This window comes from Natator depressus, chromosome 4 (assembly GCF_965152275.1).
Source record: "Natator depressus isolate rNatDep1 chromosome 4, rNatDep2.hap1, whole genome shotgun sequence".
Classification (NCBI taxonomy): domain Eukaryota; kingdom Metazoa; phylum Chordata; order Testudines; family Cheloniidae; genus Natator; species Natator depressus.
This window is the reverse complement of record NC_134237.1, coordinates 63,302,203-63,315,975: the sequence shown is the minus strand read 5'-3', so window position 1 is coordinate 63,315,975 and position 13,773 is coordinate 63,302,203. Positions and strand designations below refer to the sequence as shown.

The 13,773-nt window shown below is 39.4% G+C and overlaps 1 protein-coding gene across 9 annotated transcripts in view; it reads right to left on the bottom strand.

Annotated features, from left to right (window-relative positions):
* Positions 1-13,773, bottom strand: part of RAPGEF2 (Rap guanine nucleotide exchange factor 2) — a 286,669-nt gene that overhangs the window by 133,673 nt on the left and 139,223 nt on the right. The window lies entirely within an intron of this gene.

The window sequence follows — 13,773 nt, the reverse complement described above, 5'->3', positions numbered from 1 at the left end:
CAAATGGTGATTCCTGCACAAGAGCATTTCAATAGCTTGCAAAGAAGGCAGTCAAATATTGAAAAGCAATGCCAGCTGTGCTCCTTCACCATAACCATGTACATATTTAATAGTACATGACGCTTTTACAATAGACAATGATTTTACAAAATACTGAGCCTTTTTAAAGATTCAATAATAAAAAACCCTAAAATCTGCTCAATAAGATGCACACATTTCCAGAGGCAAAGACGAGCGTTCTTCTATTACCTAATACTAAAAGAATGTGTCCTGCCTTACTCATCAACACATTCTTGAATTTTATTCAAATTGCAGCTACCTTTAAAGGTAAAAGGGAAAATTAAACCATTACTTCATTAATGTTTTGAAAAATGGCTTTAGAATCTAAACTACTTGATTTTTTGTCATCACCCACACCAATAACCAAAATAGCTACATAAAAAAATCTCAGGAAAAAAAAATCACCTAATCAATTTATTGTAAACGAGACAGACATTGTGCTGGCAAGAATGTAACTTTGTATCCTAACTGGAAAAATAAATCAAGATAAGATCTCTGTGTTTCCCTATCATACCCCCAAAAGACTGATTTCTAACAGTACAGTTTTTACTCTAGGTTATAAATCTGTTCCTGTCACTAGGTTTTTAAATATAACCTCGAAGTAACATTTTTGAATACTCCAGAAAGTGAAACAAATACTTGCCTTTCCACTCCACTCTCGCCCCTCTTCTTCTGGAGATTTTTTGCTGTCTCTTATGGACAGGAGCTTTTAGTTCTCAACCACTAAATTTGGCCTGACATCACCCTCTTACCTAATTTTTAAGTTTTAGGAAACCAAATACAGGAAGACAACACATTCCAAAACTCACTCCTGCTTGCTTACTTACTACATGTCTGAATTACCTGAAAGGGCTTTAACAAACAGCACAAGGGAGAAAACAGTCAATACATTAAGGCAGAAAGCATGCACTGAATCAACACTTGTGAAAAAAAAGTCCAGTTTCTAACAATAAGATCGGATGTTAGGAACTGACCACCAGTATATTTGCCAAAGTTTCGCTGTTGCACTTAGGAATTATCAGTAATATGTATACAGTTAAAACATACTGAATTACTCACGTTCAACAGGGGATATGCCGCAGGCATGTAAATATAATCGAATTAGGGCTGTCCATTAATCGCAGTTAACTCACGTGATTAACTCAAAAAAATTAATGGTGATTAAAAAAATTAATCGCACTGTTAAGCAATTGAATACCAATTGAAATTTATTAAATATTTTGGATGTTTTTCTACGTTTCCAAATATATTGATTTCTATTACAACACAGAATACAAAGAGTACAGAGCTCACTTTATATTATTTTTGTTACAAATATTTTACTGTAAAAATGATAAATAAAAAATATTTTTCAATTCACCTCATATAAGTACTATAGTGCAATCTCTATCATGAAAGTGTAACTTACAAATGTAGATTTTTTGTTTGTTTCATAGCTGCACTCAAAACCGAAACAATGTAAAACTTTAGAGGCTACAAGTCCACTCAGTCCTACTTCTTGTTAAGCCAATTGCTAAGACAAACAAGTTTGTTTACATTTATGGGAGATAATGCTGCCTGCTTCTTATTTACAAGATCACCTGAAAGTGAGAACAGGCATTCGCATGGCACTTTTGTAGCCGGCATTGCAAGGTATTTACATGCCATATATGCTAAATATTCGTATGCCCCTTCATGCTTCAGCCACCATTCCAGAGGACATGCTTCCATGCTGATGATGCTTGTTAAAAAAAATGCGTTAATTAGATTTGTGACTGAACTCCTTGGGGAAGAACTGTATGTCTCCTGTTCTGTTTTACCCACATCTGCCATATATTTTATGTTATAGCAGTCTCGGACGATGACCCAGTATTTAAAAATACTTTCACTGCAGATTTGACAAAATGAAAAGAAGATACCAATTTGAGATTTCTAAAAATAGCTGCAGCACTCGACCCAAGGTTTAAGAATCTGAAGTGTCTTCCAAAATCTGAGAGGGACGAGGTGTGGAGCATGCTTTCAGAAGTCTTAAAAGAGCAACACTCCAATGCTGAAACTACAGAATCCAACCCATCAAAAAAGAAAATCAACCTTCTGCTGGTGGCATCTGTCTCAGATGATGAAAATGAACCTGCCTCGGTCTGCTCTGCTTTTGATTGTTATCGAGCAGAACCCATAATCAGCATGGATCCATGTCCTATGGAATGGTGGCTGAAGAGGAACGGACATATGAATCATTAGCACATCTGGCATATAAATATATTGCGACTCAGGCTACAACAGTGCCATGAGAACACCTGTTCTCACTTTCAGGTGACATTGTAAACAAGAAATGGGCAGTATTTTCTCCTACAAATTGCAACCAAACTTGTTTGTCTGAGCAATTGGCTGAAGTAGGACTGAGTGGACTTGTAGGCTCTAAAGTTTTACGCTGTTTTATTTTTGAATGCAGTTATTTTTTGAACATAATTCTACATTTGTAAATTGAACTTTCATGATAAAGAGAGAACACTACATTATTTGTAGTGAATTGAAAAATACTATTTCTTTTGTTTTTTAGAGTGCAAATATTCATAATAAAAATATAAATATAAAGGGAGCACTGTACACTTTGTATTCTGTGTTATAACTGAAATCAATTTATTTGAAAATGTAGATAACTTCCAAAAATATTTAAATAATTGGTATTCTACTATTGTTTAACAGCACGATTAATATTTTTAGTCGCTTGACAGCCCTACATAGAATCATAGAAGATTAGGGCTGGAAAAGTTCTCAGGAAGGCATCTAGTCCAACCCCCTGCTCAAAGCAGGACCAACACCAACTAAATCATTCCAGCCAGGGCTTTGACAAGCTGGGCCTTAAAAACCTTTAAGGATGGAGATTCCACTACCTCCCTAGGTAATGCATTCCAGTGCTTCACCACCCTCTTAGTGAAAGAGTTTTTCCTAATATCCAACCTCGACCTCCACCACTGCAACTTGAGACCATTGATCCTTGTTCTGTCATCTGCCACCACTGAACAGCCAAGCTCCATCCTCTTTGGAACCCACCTTCAGGTAGTTGAAGGCTGCTATCAAATCCCCCCGCACTCTTCTCTTCTGCAGACTAACTAAGCCCAGTTCCTCAGCCTCTCCTCATAAGTCATGTGCTCCAGCCCCCTAATCATTTTTGTTGCCCTCTCTCCAATTTGCCCACATTCTTTCTGTAGTGGGGGGCCCAAGATTGGATGAAATACTCCAGATGTGGCCTCACCAGTGCCAAACAGAGGTGAGTAATCACTTCCCTCAATCTGCTGGCAATGCAGACCAACATGCCGTTAGTCTTCTTGGCAACAAGGGCACACTGTTGACTCATATCCAGCTTCTCATCCACTGTAATCCCCATGTCCTTTTCTGCAGAACTGCCACTTAGGAAGTTGGTCCCCAGCTTGTAGCAATACTTGGAATTCTTCCATCCTAAATGCAGGACTCTGCACTTGTTCCTGTTGAACCTCATCAGATTTCTTTTGGCCCAATCCTCCAATTTGTTTAGGTCACTCTGGACCCTAACCCCATCCTCCAGCATATATACCTCTCCCCTCATTTTAGTGTAATCTGCAAACTTGCTGAGGGTGCAATCCATCCCATCATTCAGATCATTAATGAAAACATTGAAGAAAACTGGTCCCAGGACTGACCCCCAACTAGACATCAAGCCGTTGATCACTACCCATTGAGCCTGATGATCTAGCTAGCTTTTTATCCATCTTACAGTCCACTCATCCAATCCATACTTCTTTAATTTGCTGGCAAGAATACTGTGGGAGACTGTATCAAAAGCTTTGCTAAACTCAAGGTACATCACATGCACTGCTTTCCCCATACCCACAGAGCCAGTTATCTCATCATAGAAGGCAATTAGATTAGTCAGGCATGACTTGCCCTTGGTGAATCCATGTTGACAGTTCCTGATCACCTTCCTCTCCTCCAAGTGCTTCAAAATGGATTCCTTGAGGACCTGCTCCATGATTTTTCCAGGACTGAGGTGAGGCTGACCAGTCTGTAGTTCTCCAGATTCTCCTTCTTCCCTTTTTTAAAGATGGGCACTATATTTGCCTTTTTCCAATCGTCTGGGACCTCCCACAATCACCACAAGTTTTCAAAGACGATGGCCAATGGCTCTTCAATCACATCAGCCAACTCCCTCAGCACCCTCAGATGTATTGCATCCGGCCCCATGGACTTGTGCATGTCCAGCTTTTCTAAATAGTCCTTACCTATTCTTTCACCGCTGAGGACTGCTCACCTCCTCCCCATACTGTGCTGCCCTGTGCAGCAGTCTTGGGGCTGACCTTGTCTGTGAAGACCAAGGCAAAAAAAAGCATTGAGCTTTTTCCATGTCATCTGTCACTACATTGTCTCCTCCATTCAGTAAGGGTCCCACACTTTCCCTGACCACCTTCTTGCTGGTAACATACCTGTAGAAACCCTTCTTGTTACCCTTGACATCCCTCACTAGCTGCAACTCCAGTTGTGCTTTGGCCTTCCTGATTACACCCCTGAATGCTCAAGCAATATATTTATACTCCTCTCTAGTCATCTGTCCAAATTTCCACTTCTTGTAAGCTTCCTTTTTGTGATTAAGCTCACCGAAGATTTCTCTGTTGATAGCAAATATGGCAGGCAACCAGCTTGGCTTCTTTCTGCACATCGGGATGGTTTGTTCGTGCGCCCACAATAAGGCTTCTTTAAAATACAGCCAGCTCTCCTTGACTCCTTTCCCCCTCATATTAGCCTCCAAAGAGATCCTGCCCATCAGTTCCCAGAGGGAGTCAAAGTCTGCTTTTCTGAAGTACAGGATCCGTATTCTGCTGCTCTCCTTTCTTCCTTTTGTCAGGATCCTGAACTTGACCAACTCATGGTCACTGCTGCCCAGGTTGCCACCCACTTCTACTTCCCCTACCAATTCTTCCCTGTTTGTGAGCAGCAGGTCAAGAGGTGCATGGCCCCTAGTTGGTTCCTCCAGCACTTGTACCAGGAAGTTGTCCCCAACACCCTCCAAAAACTTCCTCGATTGTCTGTGCACTGCTTTATTGTTCTCCCAGCAGATGTCAGGGTGACTGAAGTTCCCCATGAGAATCAGGACCCATGATCTGGAAACTTCTGTTAGATGTCTGAAGAAAGCCTCGTCTACCTCATCCTCCTGGTCTGGTGGTCTATAGCAAACGCCCACCACGACATCACCCTTGTTGCTCTTGCCTCTAAACTTAACCCAAAGACTCTCAACAGGCTTTTCTCCAGTTTCATACTGGACCTCTGAGCAATCATAATCTTTCATCCAAAGACCTCAAAGTACTTCTTAAGCCCGAAACATGCTTCACATCGTCTCCATGAAGTACTGTATGCAAGAGATGAGGAAATGATGGCAAAAAGAAGATTAAGTGTCTTGACTATAACCACTGATTTGCTGTGACATTGACAAGAACAGAACTCAAATCTCCTGACTCCCATCCCCTGATCCGGCAGTCTCCAATAAGGAGTAACACACAGAGGAGGGAATGGTGGAAGACAGATATATTGCACCTTGGAAAATTAATCACAATCAAAGAAATTGGAAAAGACCTAAACAAGCTTGTCTTAATTGAACATTAGTGAATAGGATTTTAAAAATTCAGCCTAAAAGATACAGTTATTCATATACATTATCAAGCAATACAGGCAACTCTCAAAATTGGCGCTCCATTGAGCTGATTATAATACCTAACGAAGCCTTATGTAAAACGCTAGGAAAAAACCCTCTACAAGAGAGACCCTAATCACCAGGAAGGTCTAATTTCAACAGAATACAGGTATCCAGCAGGTTAAACCCTTTACCAGAGGGTCTATCACTAGATACCTGTCTTCTGCAGTCCTTTGGTTTGCTGGTTAGCTGGAGAAAATTAAGGGGAAAATTAGATATTAGCCCTTACAGACTAGAGATGCAACATTAATTTATTCCCTCCCTCCTCCAAACATGGAATGATAAGGCTGCTAGTAGATGGAGTTTCATCCTCTGCTGTTGCTAGGGAGCCAGAGACCCGAACAGCATTCTTTTGTTTCAAACTGAAACACACAGTTCTTTCAATTCCTGCTGTACAGACTTTTGCATACTACTACTTTGCATTTGGTTATACTGTATCATTCACGCACTTGTGACAACACATAACACGGACTGAAGTGATTAAAAGCTAAAAAGCATCTCTTCCTACCCACGACGTATAAAAACTTTTCGTTCCTAAAATAACTCATTTTCAAGTATGCTCAATATAGAACAGACTCATGGCCTAAGGAAAGGTAAGTCTAAGACAGTATTAAGCCACCTTTACTTTCTCCCAACCCTGAGCTACCCCAGAGACTGAAGAAATCCTCATCGTAATTGCTGTGGGGGCCTAAATTACAGCAACCATAGTGCAGACCCACCTATAATATCTAGTGCACTGCATGCTACATGTCGCTGATGAACACAGTGATACTGCCAACAGAGGGGCTTGTAGATGCTTTGGGGAGGAGGGGAAGCCTTACAGCTGTCTTCCTCTAGGTCAGTGGTCCCCAAACTGTGCGGCACGCCTCCCTAGGGGGTGTTGTGGGGCCCAGACCAGCCCCCGTGGGGGTGAGGAGGGAGCACCACTCAGCTCCGCTCTGCCTCAGCCCCACTCCCACCCATGGGCCCTGTTCCTGGCTGTGGCTCCCAACCATGGCTCCCAGGAGGAGAGGGTCAGATTCCATTAAGGGTAAGGGGGGAGCATGACAGAAAAAGTTTGGGGACCACTGCTCTATGCTGGGGGAACTCCTCCTGACAGCCTCTTTATACTGCTCAAGCTCTTTTACCCAGCATGAAGAGGCGACAGTGGGTGTGAGAATTTCACCCCAGTTATTTAAATATTTGTTACAGTTTTAGAAACCAAAAAGGCCCATATCAGCAAAACCCTGTATTAGCTACAGGCACCTACTTTACAATCAAATACCAGTTAAATATTGTGATGTGTAAAGTGGATAAAAAACAAATTAAAATGACTCAATATTAATTGCTCTCTGAACAAGTTTTGGCCATGCTATTTCCAAAGTTATATGTTTAAAATGAAAGCAATCTTTCTGTACGCATAAACTTTTTCTAAATAAGTCTTTAGGAAATATTATGGAACTTCAGTCAAACCTCCATGATAAATTTCTTATTTTAACAATAAATATTAATGCAAGTACATGAAATATTAGCTATTAAAATCTTCCAACCAAACACTGGAAATGGAGGACAAAATTATAGTTTTCTACAAAATTTTATATTTCTGTCTCCTCAAGACTGTGTGATCCCACAAAAAGAATTTCACACATCTTTCCTAGTTAACCAGAAGACCTGTAATTATCAGACACAAATAACTAAATTTTTTAGAAAACTCAGATGTCCAGACAGTCAAAAACTTGTAGCAACGAAGGCGAGCTGTCCTGTCTGCCCATGCTATTTATAAGCTTCATGAATGTGGCAGGACAAAGCAGGTTTCTCCAAATGCAGTCTCTGTCCATTTAGTCAAATTCTGAGAGATGTTGGTACATACACTTTTTAGGGTTGTCAGGAAAGAAGACAGTGGCTGATCACAGAAGTCTCTCCTGTATTCAATACTGTTCCCTTGCCAGGGGCCTCCACATTCTATTTTTCACATCAGACTAACTCCCCAAAGGAACATCATTTCTCAGCACTGGAATGTAAACGTATTCATCACAAGCAACACAAACTTGAAAAAAGCTCCACTACCTAGAAATACTAAAAACATTCTACTAACATTATTCCAATAGATACACATTATAAAAAATAGGGTTAACTCCTTAAATTGTTCCAAAAAGCCCACTTTTACTTTACTGATAACTATAGAAAGATGAACATATCACCAAACACTTACAGGGTTTTTCCCCCTAAACATATCTGTTTTTAATTTTTTATCTTTCATTCCAATGGCAATGAATGGTTCATAAAAAGAACAAACAGCAACATAGCATCAACAGGTGCATAAACAGCATTCTCGAGAATATTTGTAAGTAGGGTTTAAAAAACATTGTAAACGCACCTTATTACACCTATTATTTAGAGTGAAAAGACACTAACTTTAAAAAGATGTAGTGAAGAAAAATATACGTCTTTTTAACTGATTTTATTTATAGTCATTCCATGTATACTTTTGTTGTAGATGTTTATTAAAAATTGTCCTAAAATGTCAAACTAAAAATGTAATAAAAACAGATATTTGTAATTATTCCAATTAACTATTAACCAGAATCCAGTAATTTGATGTACAAAAGCTTAACTACCATTCTCTGAAGCCCTAACACTGGATTTTCACAAGAAGTGTGTACTTGAAAATTAGTGCTGTGAAACTAAGTATTTTTAACACTTGCTGATCAAAACATGAAATCTACCATACATACTTCCAAGAGCTGTGTGTACCAAAATACAACACCGGGAATTAAGATAACTAGATTCTCCCCCTCATTCCCCCTCAGCTACATTTTTTTTTATTATTATTCTGCATTTTGAAGTATTCTAAGAGTAAGTTAGTATCTTTCTTGCTTAGCTTTCTCAGGCCATTCACATATTCATGATAAAAAATAAGCCAAAAAAAGATTAAAGTATACATTGAGCATTTCATGCTCACCACTTCATATCCAAAAGAGCTACATAATTATCTACAAACCTTTTTTCCTGAATGTTATATGGCTCCTTACTACTCCTTATTACACATTCTGTAGCAGACAGTAACTTCTGAGTCTCTCTCAGTAGAATATTAACAAGAAAATTTACAGATATCCCTTGTTTATGACTTTTAGAAATTAAAGTGGTCTAACCTGTAGTGGTGGTCTTTAGCTTTCAAGAAGCAGCCATGCTGCTGCTATTGCTATCTACACAAACCCATTTTCTTCCCATTTTCCCTGTGGTTTTTTTTTTTCTTTCTAAACCTGAATGCACACAGAGGAACAACATTCTTTCTGATGGTTAATTTCCTGCTTGGGTGACCCAACCACCCCTTCTGCCTGTAGATATGTGCTGCATGTGTCATATAGGCAGTGCTTCCACATACCAGCTTCATGACCTCAACCACTCCCAGACAAATGCTTTTGATAAATTTCTATTAATGTATTATTCTTTGATAATGACGTAGTAAATATGGGGATTTGGAGTGTCTGATCTCTTCAGAATCCCAAGGCCAAATCCTGGCATATGATCAACAACAAATTTACTTATGCCATGCTATAACCAGAGACCACTAGAGCAAGACAGACAAATTCCAAAACAAAGCATTCTGATTTCTGCCATGCTAACTTCCAAAATAACTTTAAATTTTTAGGCCAGCAATTTAAGTGACCCCTGGGAGAAACCAGGGTCTCTGTTGCTAACCTGCCATTCAGGTTCTATTCATGGGTGGAATGGATTCAGTGCAGTTTTCCCCTTCCCCACTGTTTTATTTGACTGATGCCATATCTTCACTGCTTTAAAAAAAAAAAAAAAAAAGGTACCGGTACTTTTTTTAACGGACGAATGACACAACACATCTTTTTATTCTAGGTTAGACCTATCCTGCTCTTCACTGCTAAAAAAGGTGTGTTTTTAAGCAGGGGGTAACTAAGGCTACATCTACACTGCGCACCTTCCAGCGGCACAGCGTAGCCACTCTTTGTTGGCAGGAGAGCTCTCTTCTGCCAACAAAATAAAACCACCCGCAATGAGGAGCGCTAGCTTTTTTTGGCGGGAGAGCATTTCCCATTGACAAAGCGCTGTCCACACCAGTGCTTTTCTTCAGTAAAACTTTTGTCAGTCAAGGGTGTGGTATTTTTACACCCCTGAGCAACAAACAATTTACCGAAGAAAGTGCAGCGTTGGCATAGCCTAATGCACAAGCACTACCCAGAGTGAAAAAACAAAGGCCAGTACCGTGAAGTACCCCCACCAAGGTCAACCCCAGATGCAGATGCAGGACAGACCTTGATGAGTTTACCTCACAGTAAATCTAAAGTGCCTGGTCTTCAATGTGTTTTTACCTTGGGGCAGCTCATGAGCATTAGTTACACTTCCTTTTTAACACGGAATGAAAGGCCTGAGAGAAGAACACTTTTCACTTTGGATAGGTCTAAATTAGAATAAAAGATGTGTTTTTAAAACTTGTTAACTAACAGATTTTAATTAACAATTAAAACCCCCTACTGTAGGCAGAAATTGTGTTTTAATGTATTAGCTGGTTGAGGTGAACCTGGAAGAAGAAAACTGCAGTTTAGCAGGGAGATAGCCCTCAATGAAGAGCACCAGTGTTCTGTAGATAAATGGATTTGGTATTGTTAGCTTATGCCCCTTGTAAAAAATAATCACACTTATAAATCTAGCAGGGAGAGCATTAGACTTCTAACTGAGCAGCTAAGGAAGCTGGCACTGGGCTTGCATATAGCCAACAGAGCTGCATACTGGAAAAAAATATAGCAAAAGTATACATTCAGAGATTATAAGGCCATAAATAGGGCCCTACCAAATTTACGGCCACGAAAAACGCATCACGGATCGTGAAATCTGGTCTCCTGTCTGAAATCTGGTCTTGTGTGTGCTTTTACCCTATACTATACAGATTTCATTGGGGGGGGGGGGGGGAAAGGGGTGGAGACCAGCATTTCTCACATAGGGAGCCCTGATGTAAAAGGGAGTTGCAGGGAGTTGCAGGGAGTTGCTGCGCAGCGCTGCCAGACAGTCAATGGTACTCACTGGAGCGGCCAGGATCCCTTTTCAAACAGGCGTTATGGTTGAAAACTGGACACCAGGTCACCCTACCCTGGAATCTTAAGTGTAGAAGACATAATTTCATTCAGTGATAACTTCATTGAATTAAAAATTGGGGTTTATAATGAATTAAATGTGAAAATGGATAGTAAGAGCGGTACAATAACCACTTATGTATTTTTACATAAATTTTGAAATTTTAAAATCAACCATATTTTCAGCATTTGATATGCCACAGGTTTTTGGACTGATAACATACCTGCATTGTAGAAATTGTTGACGGAAGGGGAGGAGAATTTCAGCAACTGGGTCTGAGACATTTGGGGCCTTGATCCTCTGAAGAGGCATGTAAAGCAATTTAGGATTACAGGATAAAATGATCAACAGTGGAATAGTGTTGAAATTTAAGTTTTCATCTTCAAAGTTCAGTTAACACCCCATTAAGATGAAAAGGGCAGTTCACACCACTCAGCTATTATTTCAGGCCCTACAGACCCAGGAAGACACCACTGCATCCATTTACACATTCCAATAACCTTTAAAACATGATTGAATTGCCAGATCAGATCAGACCAGCGGACACCGAGTCTGGTAGATTTCTGACAGTGGCCAGCACTTTTCAAGGGAAGGTCTTAGAAAAACAAAGTGGACAATTTGAAATTAGGGATTCTTCATAATCCATGTCCTTTATCGTATATCCACCCATGCTAGTTTGAATCCAGCTAGCATGAGTAACAACAGCAGTGAAAAGAGCACAGAAGGGGCTTCAGCATATACGGTAGAAGCTCAGCATGGACCCTGGGTAAGTATTCTGCTCATTAGCCCGTGCTGCACTGTCTTCACTGCTATGGTTACTCGCACTAGCTGGATTCAAAATAGCTCGAGTGGGCTTGCACTGCTTTGCTGTGTAGACGTACTCAAAAAACTGACTGAATCCCTGAAACATATGAATTTACTTTTCTTTTAAAAAGTCCTATCTAATGAAAATGCCTATTTTTATCCAAACAATGTTTAATCCCTTTTTGAATCCTACTAAGCTATTGGCTTTAATATAGTGTGGAAGGAAGTTCCCCAGGTTAATTCTACATTGTGTTTAAAAAAAAAAAATTGTGTGTGTCAATTTTATACAAGCTGCCTTTCATTTTCATTCATCATTGAATGTCCTTTGGTTTTGCAATTACTACAGTAGTTAATCTGAAACATTGCAAAACTCTGAAATCTACAGATGAAGTGCTATAAAAGCCTATGTATTTGTTTTTGCAAATCTACTGCAGATGATGGTCATCTGTCTACAGACTTCAAAACCAGCAGGTGACCTTGGAAACTATTCAAGCTGCAATCGCAAAACAGGGTTCTTTTTATGACTGTTTCAAGTATTCTAATAAGAGACTTATTTTATGGCAATCTTCAGTGAATTTTTAAAAAATGCATTAATCAGCTGTACAAACATCTGGAAAGTAGTAGTTATAGCAACCACAACAAAATTTCCAACTTGATCAAGTAACTAAAGACTGCAGCTGAGAGTACAACATACTAGAAGTCAGCGACACCCATCAGAATAAGGTTGAGAAAGAAAGCTCTTAAGGTGCACTAAATAATTTAAGTTTTATAAAAAGGGGGAAATTTTACACTACCGCAAACATGGAAGACATTTATAGAAAAAAAATTTGACCAGTATTATTGGAGATATTTCTATTTTGATAAAGACATTGATTCAAACAACCCAGCTTCTGCCTGATCTTGCAGAGAAGTCATGTGCTTATTTCATGACATCAGTGTTACCATGGAAATAATGTGATGTCACAAAATAAGCATTATGAACTTACTGAAGGACAAATAGTAGTAGGAAAAATATTATCTGAGAAGCAAGACCTTGTCTGAACACACAGTTAAACTAATTAATACACAGTAAATCCTTCTCCCCCCCCCCGCATTGTGATATGCATTTGAAAGTTCTCAGCCGCATGAAAATTTTTAATTCAAAGTTGAATATTCACTTATTTTTAAAATCCTTTCTTCAGCCTACAAGTCCCAATTCAGAAGATAGAAATAAAAATTGATCAAATGTTTTTTAAAAGCTAGAAACTGAGTAAGATTAAGAATGACAACTCAGCCAAGATTTTGCTAGTAAAACAGAATTAGGACATTCCAAAGAGAATGCGAAAGTGCACATGCTGACCACATTAGTGACAATTCTAATTCATTTAGATTAAAAATCATACATATTAAAATCACAAATCTCAAATAGCCCCAGACTCTGCATTTCACCCAGAGTCTGTAGTTCTCTAGATTTCTACTCTGTATTTGGATATACATGCACTCAAATAAATCCAACTGCACACTGAAATAAATGTTCTATATTCAATTAACACAGGAGTAGTAAGAAGTCTGAGAGATCAGCAGTTGTATCAAGTGTAAACTAAATTCCTTTCTGAAAGTAAAATCAGAGGGGTTGAGCAATGGTGGCTGTCCTGCTCTGCCTCCTAATTACTGCAGCATTTTGTAGTGAGAGGTGCTTAATCTTGGCTCTCAGTTCCTACCAACTGTAGGGAAACATTAGCTCCAAAATTACAACGTATTTGTTGGTCTGAAAAGCTTCTCTTTTCAACGGATGGACTGACTTCCGCCACTTGCAGATGCAATGAAGACCACTTATGGGACTCTCTCTTAGATGTCATCGTTGGGGACAGCGTTTATCCCTTATAATACAGGAAGGACCCCTAAATTACCATGCTTCCCCTTTTCAAGAAGCTATCGCCATAATGGTCTACTCCGAGTGAGAGCTGTAGGTGCTTAATGGGTTACTGTAGTTTCCTTCTCTCCTATTCACCTTGTTTTGGCACTTTTTCCACTACAACCATTTGGATTGTGTGTGTTTATGTTCCTGAGGCCCTTATTGCTGCCATTTTCCCTCATTGCCACCTCCTTCTCATCTGTATTTCAGTTACCCAGTACCATCAGCGTGT